The sequence below is a fragment of the Meleagris gallopavo genome, chromosome 6 (assembly GCF_000146605.3).
Source record: "Meleagris gallopavo isolate NT-WF06-2002-E0010 breed Aviagen turkey brand Nicholas breeding stock chromosome 6, Turkey_5.1, whole genome shotgun sequence".
NCBI lineage: Eukaryota > Metazoa > Chordata > Aves > Galliformes > Phasianidae > Meleagris > Meleagris gallopavo.
This window is the reverse complement of record NC_015016.2, coordinates 18,903,814-18,916,817: the sequence shown is the minus strand read 5'-3', so window position 1 is coordinate 18,916,817 and position 13,004 is coordinate 18,903,814. Positions and strand designations below refer to the sequence as shown.

At 39.6% G+C, this 13,004-nt stretch overlaps 2 long non-coding RNA genes across 2 annotated transcripts; one reads left to right on the top strand and one right to left on the bottom strand.

The window, feature by feature from the left end:
• Nucleotides 1–651: 651 nt before the first annotated feature.
• Nucleotides 652–2,940, bottom strand: LOC109368163. Its single transcript, XR_002115922.1, has 3 exons — nt 2,873–2,940; nt 2,026–2,231; nt 652–1,127 (listed from the first exon to the last, which is right to left on the bottom strand). It is a non-coding gene; the product is annotated as an uncharacterized LOC109368163 (long non-coding RNA).
• Nucleotides 2,941–3,454: 514 nt separating this feature from the next.
• On the top strand, nt 3,455–5,328 carry LOC109368162. The gene is made up of 3 exons (XR_002115921.2): nt 3,455–3,546; nt 3,900–4,085; nt 5,036–5,328. It is a non-coding gene; the product is annotated as an uncharacterized LOC109368162 (long non-coding RNA).
• The last annotated feature ends 7,676 nt before the right edge of the window (nt 5,329–13,004 follow it).

Below are 13,004 nucleotides of genomic sequence, written 5' to 3'. Positions count from 1 at the left end.
AGTCATCAAATGAAAACATGGTAAGAACTGTCAAGACAGGGAAAAGTGGGAATGGATGAAAGGAAAAAAACACAAATTTGTTGCTTAGATCCTCTCTTGAAAAACGAGAACTGATAACACAGATAAGATGATGGCAGAGGTGTGAAGTTGATGGCAGCTTTTAAAAACATTACTCCATGGTATACATTAACAGATAACACAAATATTAAAAAAAAAAAGATTCTTATTCCCATGTTTTATGCATGTCAAAGTCTACTTCTGCTGTTGTTGTTTTCCCATCTCCCAGGCTTTTCTCCTATTCCTTGGTATCAATCTGATAGATAGCCCATAGTGGGTATTTAAACATCATTTGTAGATCTGCTTTATTACTCTTGCATGTGTATAAATCAAAATTCTTGCAGCTTAATTTTTGCAGTGCCAGTGATTAGGCACATGAGAGTAGAAAAGATGTAGGAGCTCAATTTATCTACGCTGTGTTTCCAAAAGCTGGAATATTCCATCCATGCAAGTTGCCAGGTAAAACAGCTTTTCCTCTTTCAAGTGGTTAACTTTCCAAATGAGAATTCTCATTTACAATTTCTTATCTATGTTTATTAGATTTAAATTTCAATGTTTTATAGCCATTTTGCATATATACAGGTTCACTAATGCTCAACAACACTAAAAATATCACACTTTATTATATGCAAGTGCAGAATTTTAATTGCTGCTATCTTTGTATCAAGGATAGCAGTACAAGAACCTTCTACACAAGCCACTATATAAAGATTAAATATAAGATTGATGAGAACAAGGGTCACATCAGTTTAGGTTTTACAATAACATTAAGTAATTTATCCAGAAGCTGTAACGCACACTAGCACAACCATTTGGATCCTTTGATCCCAGCACAAGGCTAAACAGAAAACATGGATATTCTTGCAGTTAAGAAAAAGTGGAAAATCAGTAGCTTGGTCTTTGCTAGTGTCTCTTCTGCATTACCCATCTTTGATTCTTGAAAGCCAAGTATAGCCACAGTTCACTGAAAATGGTCATCTGCAGATGAATGGCTGCTAAAGCTTCCCAAAAATCCAGATTTGAAACAGATCTTCTCTCCAGTAGTCTTTTTTTTCAAAGCAGATAAAAGGCTTAGGGAGGAGGAAAGGACATTTAGTTCAGAAACTAAAGAGACTACAGGTAATAATAGCATTTTAGGAACAACTTACAAAGATACACGCATTTCAAGTGCTTCCCACCTGCCTTTAAATTATAGCTTGTAGTGAGTGCATCATTTGCTTCAGTGGCTTGCATACTTGGTACAAAAGCACAGGGATGAGCCTACGTATAAACTAAAATTTAACGTGTTCAGAAAGAAGCATAAATTAAAGTACAGAGCAAGTAGTTAGAAGACATTTAGGCTTGTCTGAAACCCACCATTGTCTCTTGAGTTCTGCAGCACACTCATAAGAACACAGCAAAAGTTCCAACAAACATCATCTGCTGACATTCCAGCTTTCCTAGGTGCGCTTTAATTAAAGGATTCAGCAGAACAAGAAAACCTGAATCTGTAGAAGTAAAGCACTTACTATAAAAGTATACCGTTACAAATTCATATGCCTTCAGAGAGAATGTAGTAATCACATAATAGAATTTTCAGAAAACCTATCTAGGTTTGTACAAAGCATGCAAGTGGTAGATGAACTGTGCGACTACCTGAATGGCACAGCGGGACTGAACAGCTCAGCTGAGCCACGGTTTCTAAGACAAACATCACTGGCACACTGCAGCAGCAGTTAGGTCCATGCAAGGAAGGAGCATGATGAGTGCCACGCAGCAAAAGGGACCCTTTGTGCAAAGAGCAGAGCCCACAGACCCTTCCTCACACGTAGCAGCTCAGCAATGGGAATGAACCCAAAATGTCTTTCCTACATCCAGCAGTAGCTTTGACATCAGTAAGAGCAGCTGCATGTCACCTATTATCCAAAGTGTGGTTGTTGCCCAAGAAACTCATGTTACTCCTTTCTGATTTTAAGATTTAATTTTTACCTGCTGTGGAAAGATAAAATGAATTCCAGCTTAGCCTGAAGATCCTGCCTGCACAGGTATGCTGCAAAAACATTGCTGTGACATTCAGCTCAAATCTGGGTGAATGCTTCAGATGACTGCAGTAATTATCAGAACAACCAGGTTTAGTTTAATCTGGAGCAGATCTGCCCAAGTTTCTTCTGACCTTTTCCCTCAAATAGGTAAAGCTGGAGGGGGAAAAGGAAAGGCTGCAGTACTTGGCACTTGATTGATGTAGAACATGAGAAACGTGTATTCAAGACTGCCCTCTTTGTGGAACTGGAGGAATTAAGATTTTTAATTTAATATCTAAATTCACCTTCTAATTGCCACGTTTATCCTGGATGGGCTCCCCAGCTGTGGTACTGGTGTGTCATCAGTCACTGCCCAGAGCCTCACAGTGGAAGGCTGGGAGGAGCCTGAGGAAGCCACAAGGAGATCAGCACAGGCAAGGGTTTATTGTTTTGTATGGAAACTATTGGATATGCTGTCTCCCTATTGTCCACCAAGACTAGGGAAGCTGTGCAAAACTCCTCCAGTTCCTCCATGGGCTGGAGAGAAATTTACCCCTGCTTCTTGTATCTCGCTAAATGATGACTATGCAGCTGCTCAGCAGCAGCAACCCCTGACTCCAGGTTTTTGTGAGCCAAGTCCATAAGTAAGGCATCTAACTTCCCATCCAATAGAAAGAAAAACATACTCAAATTGCAGCTGTACAATTAACAGATGTACAGTTCACAGAGTGGCATGGCTAAAACGGTATCTTACAGGTTTTATAGTTAGAAAGATTATCATGGTGGAAAGAGACAATCAAAAATGAAATGCTTACCCATATCCTAAGCTTGCAGTAGAAAACTCCAAAGGGAGAGATCTCCTGAAAGAGAACCTTTCCCAGTGGCAGTTAGCCCTTAAATGGGGACTAGGAGTCATACAGGTGAATTGCCTCCACCTGTGCTCCCATGGCTGACTCAGTCCTTGCCTCAGGTGATCAATCAGTGATTCAGGCTGTGACTCAACAGTTCCCTGAACAGCTTTCTTAGATTTTGTTTACATCGAAAAAATGGAAAACATTTATTGTGGGTCATCCTAAACGAATTTTAGTTTAATTTTTTCAGTTTGGCAACTGATCAAAAACTCATTAGCACTGTTCTAGTTCTACTGTTATCACTCAATATTTTCTATAAATATAGCAAGCAATTTGCACACTAAACAGGGCTTGTACAGGAAATTAAAAGAAACAAAAACAACAACAGAAACCACAAAACTAGGACACAGAGGTACACCTGGGTTATTTCTCTGTGCGCTAGCAGTACTGCTTCAGTCACATTAGGCCATCAGTAACATTTTTGTAATCTGCAATTTTTAAATTCCCATCCAATTACATCTATGCTGCTCCTTTGTTTTCAGGGGCATCACGTAGGATTAACAGCAGAAGGAACCTAGTCCTCAAAGTTAATGAAAATACTGCTGGTGAAGGTCAGGAAGGCATGTTCAGAACTACAGGTGAGGAGATTTAGATGCTCAGTGTGGGGCAGTTGTGCCCAGGCTTTTGAGATTCTTATGTACAGAAGAAAAATGCCTCTGGGTCCTGGCAGTAGTGAAGCCCCAGGCAGGCAGAATGAGGCAGAGCCCTTCTCTGGAGGCCCTGTCTTCTCAGACCAGTGCTCTTACATCTTTAATAAGATCAATAATCTTCCCCTGGTTTAGCGGCTCCATGAATTCTGATTAAGCCCCACGACAGTGGCTGTGTATTAAGAGTAATAGGCAAGAAGAAGACTTTAGTGTCTCAATCCAGGAGACATTAAAGCTCCTTCTTTAGGCAAACTGCTATTGATTTGATCTTGTTTTTTTTTCAGCATGGTCTCTGTAAATAAAGCCCTGGCCCACAGCACACTTACTGTGCCACTCCTCATCCCTGCAGACCAAGTGTCTCTGATGAAGACTTACTTTAATTGTTCCATGTCTGCTGATGTGTTTAATTAAAGGCTTACGTGGCTACATCTTTGGTGACAAAATGTGAGGTGATCACAAGCATGAATAAGGTAAGAAATCACAAAGGTATGCTCAGAAGCAAAACACTCAAATGCTCTCTAGTGCAGCATTTCAGCAGAACACCAGTGTGTGAGTTTCTGCCTGACATTAAAATTCAGTTCAGTATTTTTGGGGGAGAAAAGAGCAGCACTGACAAAATAAGTCATCTGACCACAGGAAGCTGTGTTGACAAAAATTCATACAGTAGAAATTGGAAACCCATGCTCCAAAGCTTTCTTGTATTAACAGTTTAATGTCCAACTGGTGTATATGATTTATGGGAATTCTCTAATACAATCCAGCCTTGCATATTTTGCCATTTATTATTCTTATTTAGAAAGTGGTAGAAACCAAACTCTCTCTCTGATTCCTGCAGTCTTTTTTATTTTTATTTTTTAATTTTTATTTTATTTTTTTAACCATTTTAAATACATACTGTCCATGGTAACTTTCCATAGACTCCACTTTTTGCAAATCCCTATTTTCAGTCCTCAGTGATGGGTCTGTTTGGGCTCGCTTATTTTTGCAGTTTTGTGGGGTTTTTTCGCAGATGGTAAAATTTAGGGAAATTAGATATTTGCATGTGGGGTTGAGGCACTTGAGCAGAAACATGAATAGAATTATATTGTTGTTTCATTGGTTTTTATGAAAGTGTCTTCTAAATACAGCTCTGGACTGACTCCTGATCTCATCCGTAGGAATTTAATCTAGGCAAAAGCATCCATAAATTCATACTCGGAATGTTTTGTTTTCTATAGACTCATCTTTGTGTTTTAAAAGTAGATTTCTTTGTTGGTTACGGTCCCTCTGTGACTACAACAGCACCTAAGCGTCTTGGTGTAATAGTCTTATGTTTTTTGTGTATTGAAACCCTTTTGTTTAGGAAATGGATTGTGTGGAAAAGCATCCTGTAAAACCTGTAAGTCCCATTTGTTTTTTAATATCTGCTACTCGTTACCAGTGCCCATTCCCCTGGGAGCCCTGGAGATATGTTAGATGCCAAAAGCTGCATATTTGAAACTGGTCCTATAGTAGAGCAAGTAAATATTATCAATATTTGGGAAGGATTCCTTGACCAAATAAGGACTTTAAAAACTAGAAAGAGAAGAGAGAGCCTGCAGGATATGAAGATATTGATGAGGATGATAAGCAGTGTGTTACAGATTAGAAGATGAAAGGAGAAGGAGCAGTGAGCGAGTCCCATGGTGGCTGCTGCAGTAAAGGTGACCACATCCCTCAGAGCCTCTGCATCAGATGGGAACACAGATATCCGCAGCCTGGGGAACAGCAGGAGGGGTGCTCTGCAGAGATGGAGCTGGGGGAAATCAAACCCAGAAATGGGGAAACTGAAATTAGTCTGATAGGGAGAAGCAAACGAATAATCAGCACATGGAGACTGAAAGATGGACTTTTAAAAAGATATTTCAAGATGCAAATGCTTCCTCTATTGTTTCCCATTTGCATTTTAAAGTATTTCAGTATCAGAGTTGAGCCATCTAGAGAGGACAAACCTGCCTCGGGTCAGCTCAGAGGTGACACAGAAGAGTGTTCGAAACATGTTTGTCAAAAAGGTAGGCTTCACCAAAGTTTGTTTTCAACTTGAACAATCTGTTGCTCCAAGAACTATTTGAGACTACTCTCAACGAAAAACAGGGGTGGAGCGAAAGATTGGATTTTTTTTTTTTTTGCTCTGAATTTTTCATGTGTACATATTTTTGCATTGCTTTTTAAGAAAGAAAAGATAATTCCATTGATTGTTTGGGTCAACAAGAAATAAAAAATATGGATTTAAAGAATGAACGGCACAAAACCTGAGTACTCATCACTGCTTTAAATCCCATTGGAACAGAGAGACTCTCGAGCCGTGCCTTGGGTGCCAGTATGACAGCAGGCAGTGAGCGCCCAAACCCTGCAGCGATGCTATGGCCCCAAGTGAAGATCTCACCCAATTACCCCCAACCTGCTCCCATATGCTCCGACTCACGGCAGCCAGTTCCACACGTACATACAAAAGGGCTTTGCCAGTTGTGCCATGGTGCAAAATAAAGGAAATCTCCCTCTTTGCCCATTATAATGATTTGTGCGTTTCCAGTCTATTCTAACTCACAGCGCAGTGTATGTGCAACAATGCTTAATTACAAAGAGGCCAAGATGAAACCAGAGGAGCCCAGTAACCATGGAGATCAGTGATCAATAATATAATACTATTTGTTTATAAATTATCCATAGCCCCTATATCCTTTTGTAAAAGGCAAGTGAGATCCAGGCAACGTGTTCAATTTATAATTATTGTCTAAAATAAAATGTGATTCTGTGGGTGAATACCTGCCCATTAATAACATTATTTTCAGATCGTTCAATACGATATGGATCAGTGGAGATAACTGTGTTTGGAGGAGAAATATAAAGCTGCTCAATAAAGTGGTGACTGTAAAGATACATCTGAAGGCTGTGATGTGGAAAGAAATGCTTTCAACCAGAAGTCTCAGTAGATACAACTGGGCTGTGTTACATTTGTGGTGTGAATGGGGAATGTCCTAAAAGCACATACACCAAGCACAAAACACAAAGCATGTTCCCAGTTCCTTTTCCTGGAACAAAATCCTCATCGTGAAACTCTAGAGGTGGCAATTGTAACATGAAGGCTGTGTCAGACAATGATTAAGACAACTCTGGCGGTGCTTTCAAACCTTTTTAGCTGCTTTTCCTTTTGGATAAATTAAAGTAAGTTCTGAGTTTTTTTATCCACCCCCCTGCTTTTATATAAGCAACTCATTAGTTTTACTCAGTATTTTCCATTGGAAAGCCAATAGCCATCAAAATTTAAAGTTTTCACATACTTTACTTTACTGTTGTGGTATATTGGGGTGACAAAACAAAATGATTTTCATCTCATTACTACCTATTTCAATGTTTCTGTGGTATTTTCACATTTTTAATATTTCTAGTTTCTTTTCAAAACCACTTTGTTAAAAAATGGGTATGAAATGTGGAAATGATTTTTTGATATTATTCAACAATTTTATGTAATGCAAACCCATCAATGACCTGCTTTGTATTTTACTCCATGATGAGCTATTTTTCCTTTCAGCTGGGAATGATACTTTAAGAAATCTTCCACAGGATATGAAATCTGCCTCCCCAGCAGTATGAAAGGCACAGCGTGGGGAAACGGGAGCCATTTCACCACAATCTACTAGAGTATTTTAGTCAATCTAGAGAATGAATGAACATAAAGGATGGAATGATATTCCAGAACAAAAATAGAGTTATGTAATCTGCACCAAGAAGACGAGAATTAACTGATTACAACAAATACCTCTTTTGCAATGACTACATAATATTTGTGTAATTGTCATAACAAATCCCGTTTTTGTGTCTCCTCACAAGTGAAGTGAAAGCATTCGCACTGCTGCTGAGTGTGAGCTTTGGAAGGGACGCTCAGGGATGCAGGGTTCTGGTGGATGAAAGGCTGGACATGAGCCAGATGTATGTTCTTGCAGCCTGGAAGGCCAACGGTATCCTGGGCTGCATCAGTGGAGGGGTGGCCAGCAGGGAGAGGGAGGTTATTGTGTCCCTCTATTCTGCTCTTGTGAGGCCCAATCTGGAGTACTCAGTCCAGTCCTGGGGCCCCAGGGATATCTCACTGCAATCTTCCAGTACTTGAAAGGAGCTTATAAACTTAGACAGATGATAGTGATAGGACAAGGGGGAATGGATTTAGACTGAAAGAGGGAAGGTTTAGGTTAGCTGTTAGAAAGCAATTCTGCACTCAGAGGGTGGTAAGACACACGAACGGGCTGCTCAGAGAAATTGTGGATGCCCCATCACTGGAGGTATTCAAGACCAAGCTTGATGGGTTCCTGGGCAGTCTGATCTAGTGGTTGGCAACCCAGCCCGCAACAGGGACATTGGAACTAGATGATCTTTGAGGTCCCTTCCAACCCAAGCCATTCTATGGTTCTGTGATTCTGTGTCCAAGATCTCCTCACATGGGCTCATATTGCCACCCTGCTGCACCATGGGGCTTCAGCATCCTAACCAGATGGATGGATGGTTGAAACACACAGTAAAAGGCCCAGAAAACAACACAATGAATGTCTGCTCAGCAGAGGAGAGAAAAGGTGAGACACTGTTGCCTAAAAATAGAGATGAGCTACAGCTGTAGGGCAAGCCCTGTTGATGAGAGCACACCAGTCGCACTCAGGCTGCTTGGCAGAGTTCAGGCACACACACAGCTTGTTGTTAAGCAGCATAGAAAGCAATCACGAATGAAAAGACTTTCTCCCTGTCCATTTTTAGTTCTACTGCAAAGAAGAGGTCACCAGAATTCCTTTTCCCTGAGCTTCAGTCTTGGAAATAGCTGAGTTGCTTAGAATTGGAGGAAAAAAAAATGAAAAAGAAAAAAAAAGAAGGAAAATAAGAAAGGTAGACAAGTGTAGACAAAAGATGTGAACTGTGTTTAGACATGTCTCCTTACCAAGAGGGATTACTGCTCTTGACCAGATTTTGTCAGTTCTTTCATTATGATGATTTTCTCCACATTCACCACTTAAAATCCATCACTGGGAGAGGGATGAGGATGGAGAACAAAGGGAAGGCAGCAATGAAAACAATAAATCATTTGGTTCCTGCTGGAGAACATACCTGTCTATAAGTGGTGAGAAAAATACAATAGTATGTTTTATTTTGTGTTCATGAAATCAAGGATTTTCATGCAAAATTAGTACTAATATTCTAAAACATACTCTAAAAGCACATTAGGAGGTTTTGAAGTTAAGGTGTTACAACATTTTAAATTGGAAATGTGAATGTAATCCCCTCAGTTAAATGGAAAACATTTAAATACTTAACCTGATTGCTGCCAACTGCAATTTCGTACAATAAGTAATTTGAAGAGAGAGAATGGTTCTTAAAGGCACATAGTTCACATGAAGCTACAGGAGACTCCGATCTGAAAACTGCACCTTCATCTCTGTACTGCCACTTGTCATAAAAAAGTAATAATAATATGATGAAAGTCAGAACCCTTTCTTTTTCTTCAGATGGATTATCTGGTAATCGAGTTATTGACAGCAGATATGGCAAAATGACAAGATTGTAGCCAGCAGAGCCACATGAAGTATCTAATTGAAAGGACAAAAGAATTTTTTTCTGGAAAAGCTGAAGAATAATCATTTTATCTATCTATCCATCCATCCATCCATCTTTTCTGTAAATAAACCTGGGATTAAAACACACTTCTGCTAAAATATCTCCATGATGAGGATAAGGCACAGGTGCCAACTGGCGGCTAAGTGTCATGAAGGATGTGTGAACTCACAAGGACACCTTCCTACACATTTAGAGAAAGAAGCAGATGAAAAAAGACTGGGTGCAGGCCTACAACAAAGAATTCTAAATAAACCCATTTCTCTCTGCTTTGAAGAGCTGCTCACTGCATAACTAAAACTGCTTTTACAGAATGACGTTTCCTTGGAATGCTGTGTGTTCTGATCCCCACTGCTCCCACCATGGCTGACAACAGAACAGCTCTTTCAGATATTTGAAGCAAACACTCTACTGAACCCTTCCCAGACCATTTTTTCGGGACTTAAAACACTCTGAACAAATCAAAATACTTATTTAAAAAATAAATGAATTCTCAATGACAGGCCTGATCTCAGCAGGAATAATTCACCAGGAGAGAAGAAGGACAACACAGCCCATTTCCAAGCACTGAGTTGAGGCCATGGCTGGCAGTTCAGTCACTCCTGGCTCCCATCACCAACAGTCAAAGGGAGGCCGAGCTGGAAGGGATTTCTGAGTTGGCTGAAGAGCTCTTCCCTTCTCTCCTGTGCGAATGGAAACAAGAATGACTGGGATTGTAATTAAGCACACTGGCACAAAGAAAGCATAGAATGGAGATGTGTGTCGGAGAAATTTTCCTCTCAAACCCGGCCTGGGTTGAGCTTGCAGACCATTAGGCACCTAAAGTTCAGGTTGGATGCACATGGGACAAAAAGTTCAAGGGTGGAAATTCTCAGATAGGATCTCCCCTCTTCTCTGTTTACTCCATATTTCATCATCTTAATAACATAATAAACAGTGTCGAAGAGACTGTCTCTAGGTCAGAGGAGTTTAAGATCAATAGATATATACAAGGGGAAAGGTAAACAGAGTAATCCAAGTGTTACTGAGTTACATGGACTACTCTGTTAGAGACTGACAGATTACTGGGTCCCAATCTCCAGACTGAAATATCAGACGTGAATGGTATTTCAAAGAACTTTTTAAGTACTATTTTCATTTAAAAATCCAATGGCAACATCCAGCTTTGAAGTAGTTACTTTAACTTTACCATTGTGAGTGGATGCACATACTGCACAGTAGACGGATGTAGTGGAAGTAATTGCAAATCCTTCTATTAATCCAATATCCATTGCCCATATGACAACTTCCCAGTTTGCCTGCTCCCAAGCCATGAGTTAAACTACAGTATGAATTAAACCACATGAAAATATAGAGAATATGTTAACCTTGTAGATAAAAATTTAGCCATAACTACAGTAAGACTGATCTAAAATATCTACAAGTACTGTAATGCTATTTGAAATAAAATTTGGCGATCCTTTCTGGGATAAATTTAATGCATATGTTCTACTCCATCCTACTAAGTAGAAGAAGTGCAAGTGTTTTGTATTTGAGAGATTACTGGAGGAGAACTAACCAAACTACAAAAGACATTAAAGTCAAACAACAACAAAAACACCCTTTGTCTCAGTGGGTAAGATAAATATTACATATTTGACAAAAGCCCTATCTAAACATATAATAGTCAAAATTAGAACTACAGGAACCTAAAAATGTCTTTAAGAGTAGAGTAAGCCAAGCAGATGCACCAGCAGTTTCTAAAAACAGCTGAAAAAGGAAATTACAACATAGTTTCCAAAGCACCACACATTGCTTGATTTTCTGAGGCAGAACAGACAAACAGCAGATCTCTTCACAAAAAGGGGTGACACCATGCTCAGAATGAAGTCCCAACATCTTTTGCAGTTCTAGTCAGTATCAGTTCATTTAAACAAGTAGTTTCCTTCCCCTCCTGATGGCTCATTTCACCTGAGCCTATTTTCTGAGCCCATCTGCTTCAAATTTCTTTTTGCTGTAATTTAGAAGGATGCTCAGATCCAACCCCTTGAAATATATGAACATTTGGAAACATGTGGCTACTCTCATCATAAAGCTGATACCCACACACAGTTGGATGAGGAACGTTTATAATTGATACTCATCTTTTCTTATTTGTTTGCTTGTGAGCAGTTTCTTTTATGTTCTGTTATTGAAGTGCATGTGCTGACTGACTTAAGACAACAGCCTTGTAAATGAGATCTTTGATCTCAAGAGTTTATTTTATCTTCGCAGAAAGAAAAAGTGAGTTGAATTGGCTGACAGAACCAAAGCCTCTTTTTCTTCTGTTCTACAGCTGTTCCATCCTTCTGGGGTCATCATTACTTCCACCACTAGATACTCTACTTTGTCCAAGAGTTAAAAAAGCTTCTCCAGTATCTCACCATAGCTGGCAGCACAATGCTGAAAGCTCTGCATCTCCTGGTTTTTGTAGGAACCATGCAGCATGCTCACACAGTTTTGTTTCTGTGGGACGAATGTATTTGACAAACTGCTGAGCTCTGATATAGCAAAGCTCTTCAAGCAACTCTGATGTCTCATTAGAAAGTAAACTTTAATATTCATTGCCCTTCTGTGGTGAAATACAGACTACAAAGACTACAGCCTGGAAGGCTCCAGACTGAAAACAAGTATCAGCTCTGAGATGTTGAAAGAAGTACGCAGTTGTTACTCTACATATTCAACTACCTGAAAAGGACAGAGGCAGTTTAGGGACCTTTGTGCTATCTGCTGCATGTGCACACAAAAAGACACCACTGAGCACAATACCAACACCAATTTACTTCCCAGTTTGGATCACCAATATAATAGTGTTGTCATATTGTTAGCATCTGCATTTCATTTAGTTTCTGCACTTTCCTAAAAGCCAGTTTTAGCTACTACAACAAAAACTTCTTTACGTGTCCTTGCCACCCTTTCCCCCTTTAGTTTGATTTAATTCCACCATGTGTTCTTTGTTCCAAACAACGTAAAGAAATAAAGGAAATATGAGGGCTCTGCCATTTCACAGTAGGTAGATATCTGTACAAAACCAGTAGTTTCCAATTGCCTCAAAGTAATTGCATGCAGAACAGCCAGGCTTAGTCAAGACTTTTAGCACTCCTCACGAAAGCAGTAAAGTTTGCTACTAATGTGCCTCAGAAAATAAGGTTTAAAACATTATTTTTGAGAGTTTTATTAATTGTTTAAACCACTTATACATGGACAAAAATGCTTCTGCATACAGAATTGCCTAAGGACTTCATCCACGGAGGTCAAAGCAGTGCTTTGGATCTTACTGCTTCTTGGATTTATTCCTTCTCAGCAGGCTCATCAGCATGTGCTGAAGAATTAAAACAGTCTTACTCGCTGGCATCACACAGAGCAAAGGAAATATCAAACACAAAAACCTAAAATTTGCTCTTCGGAACTAAGCAGTGAGGCACCATGCCTTGAATTTCCTTCTTAGACTCAAGGAATCTGAAAATGATGAAATTCCAAATTGATAAAAAGTCAAGTTGTGTTTTACGGGCAGCAATGCTTCCAAATTAGCTGACTGTTAACAGGAACAAGGTAGTGTCTTTTCTTCCTTCCAGTAGGAATGAATACTTACACTGCTTCTTTTGGATGGCTCCGATTCAGCCAGAAGGAAGGCTAACAAAGTGCCTATGCAAAAGGGTCCCCTTTGCAGAATGAAGGCTGGATCTATTTTCTGGAAACAGTCTCATCTCTGTAAAAGATATTGAAAAGAAAGAGGCAGTTCTCTAGAAGAATCAAAGGAA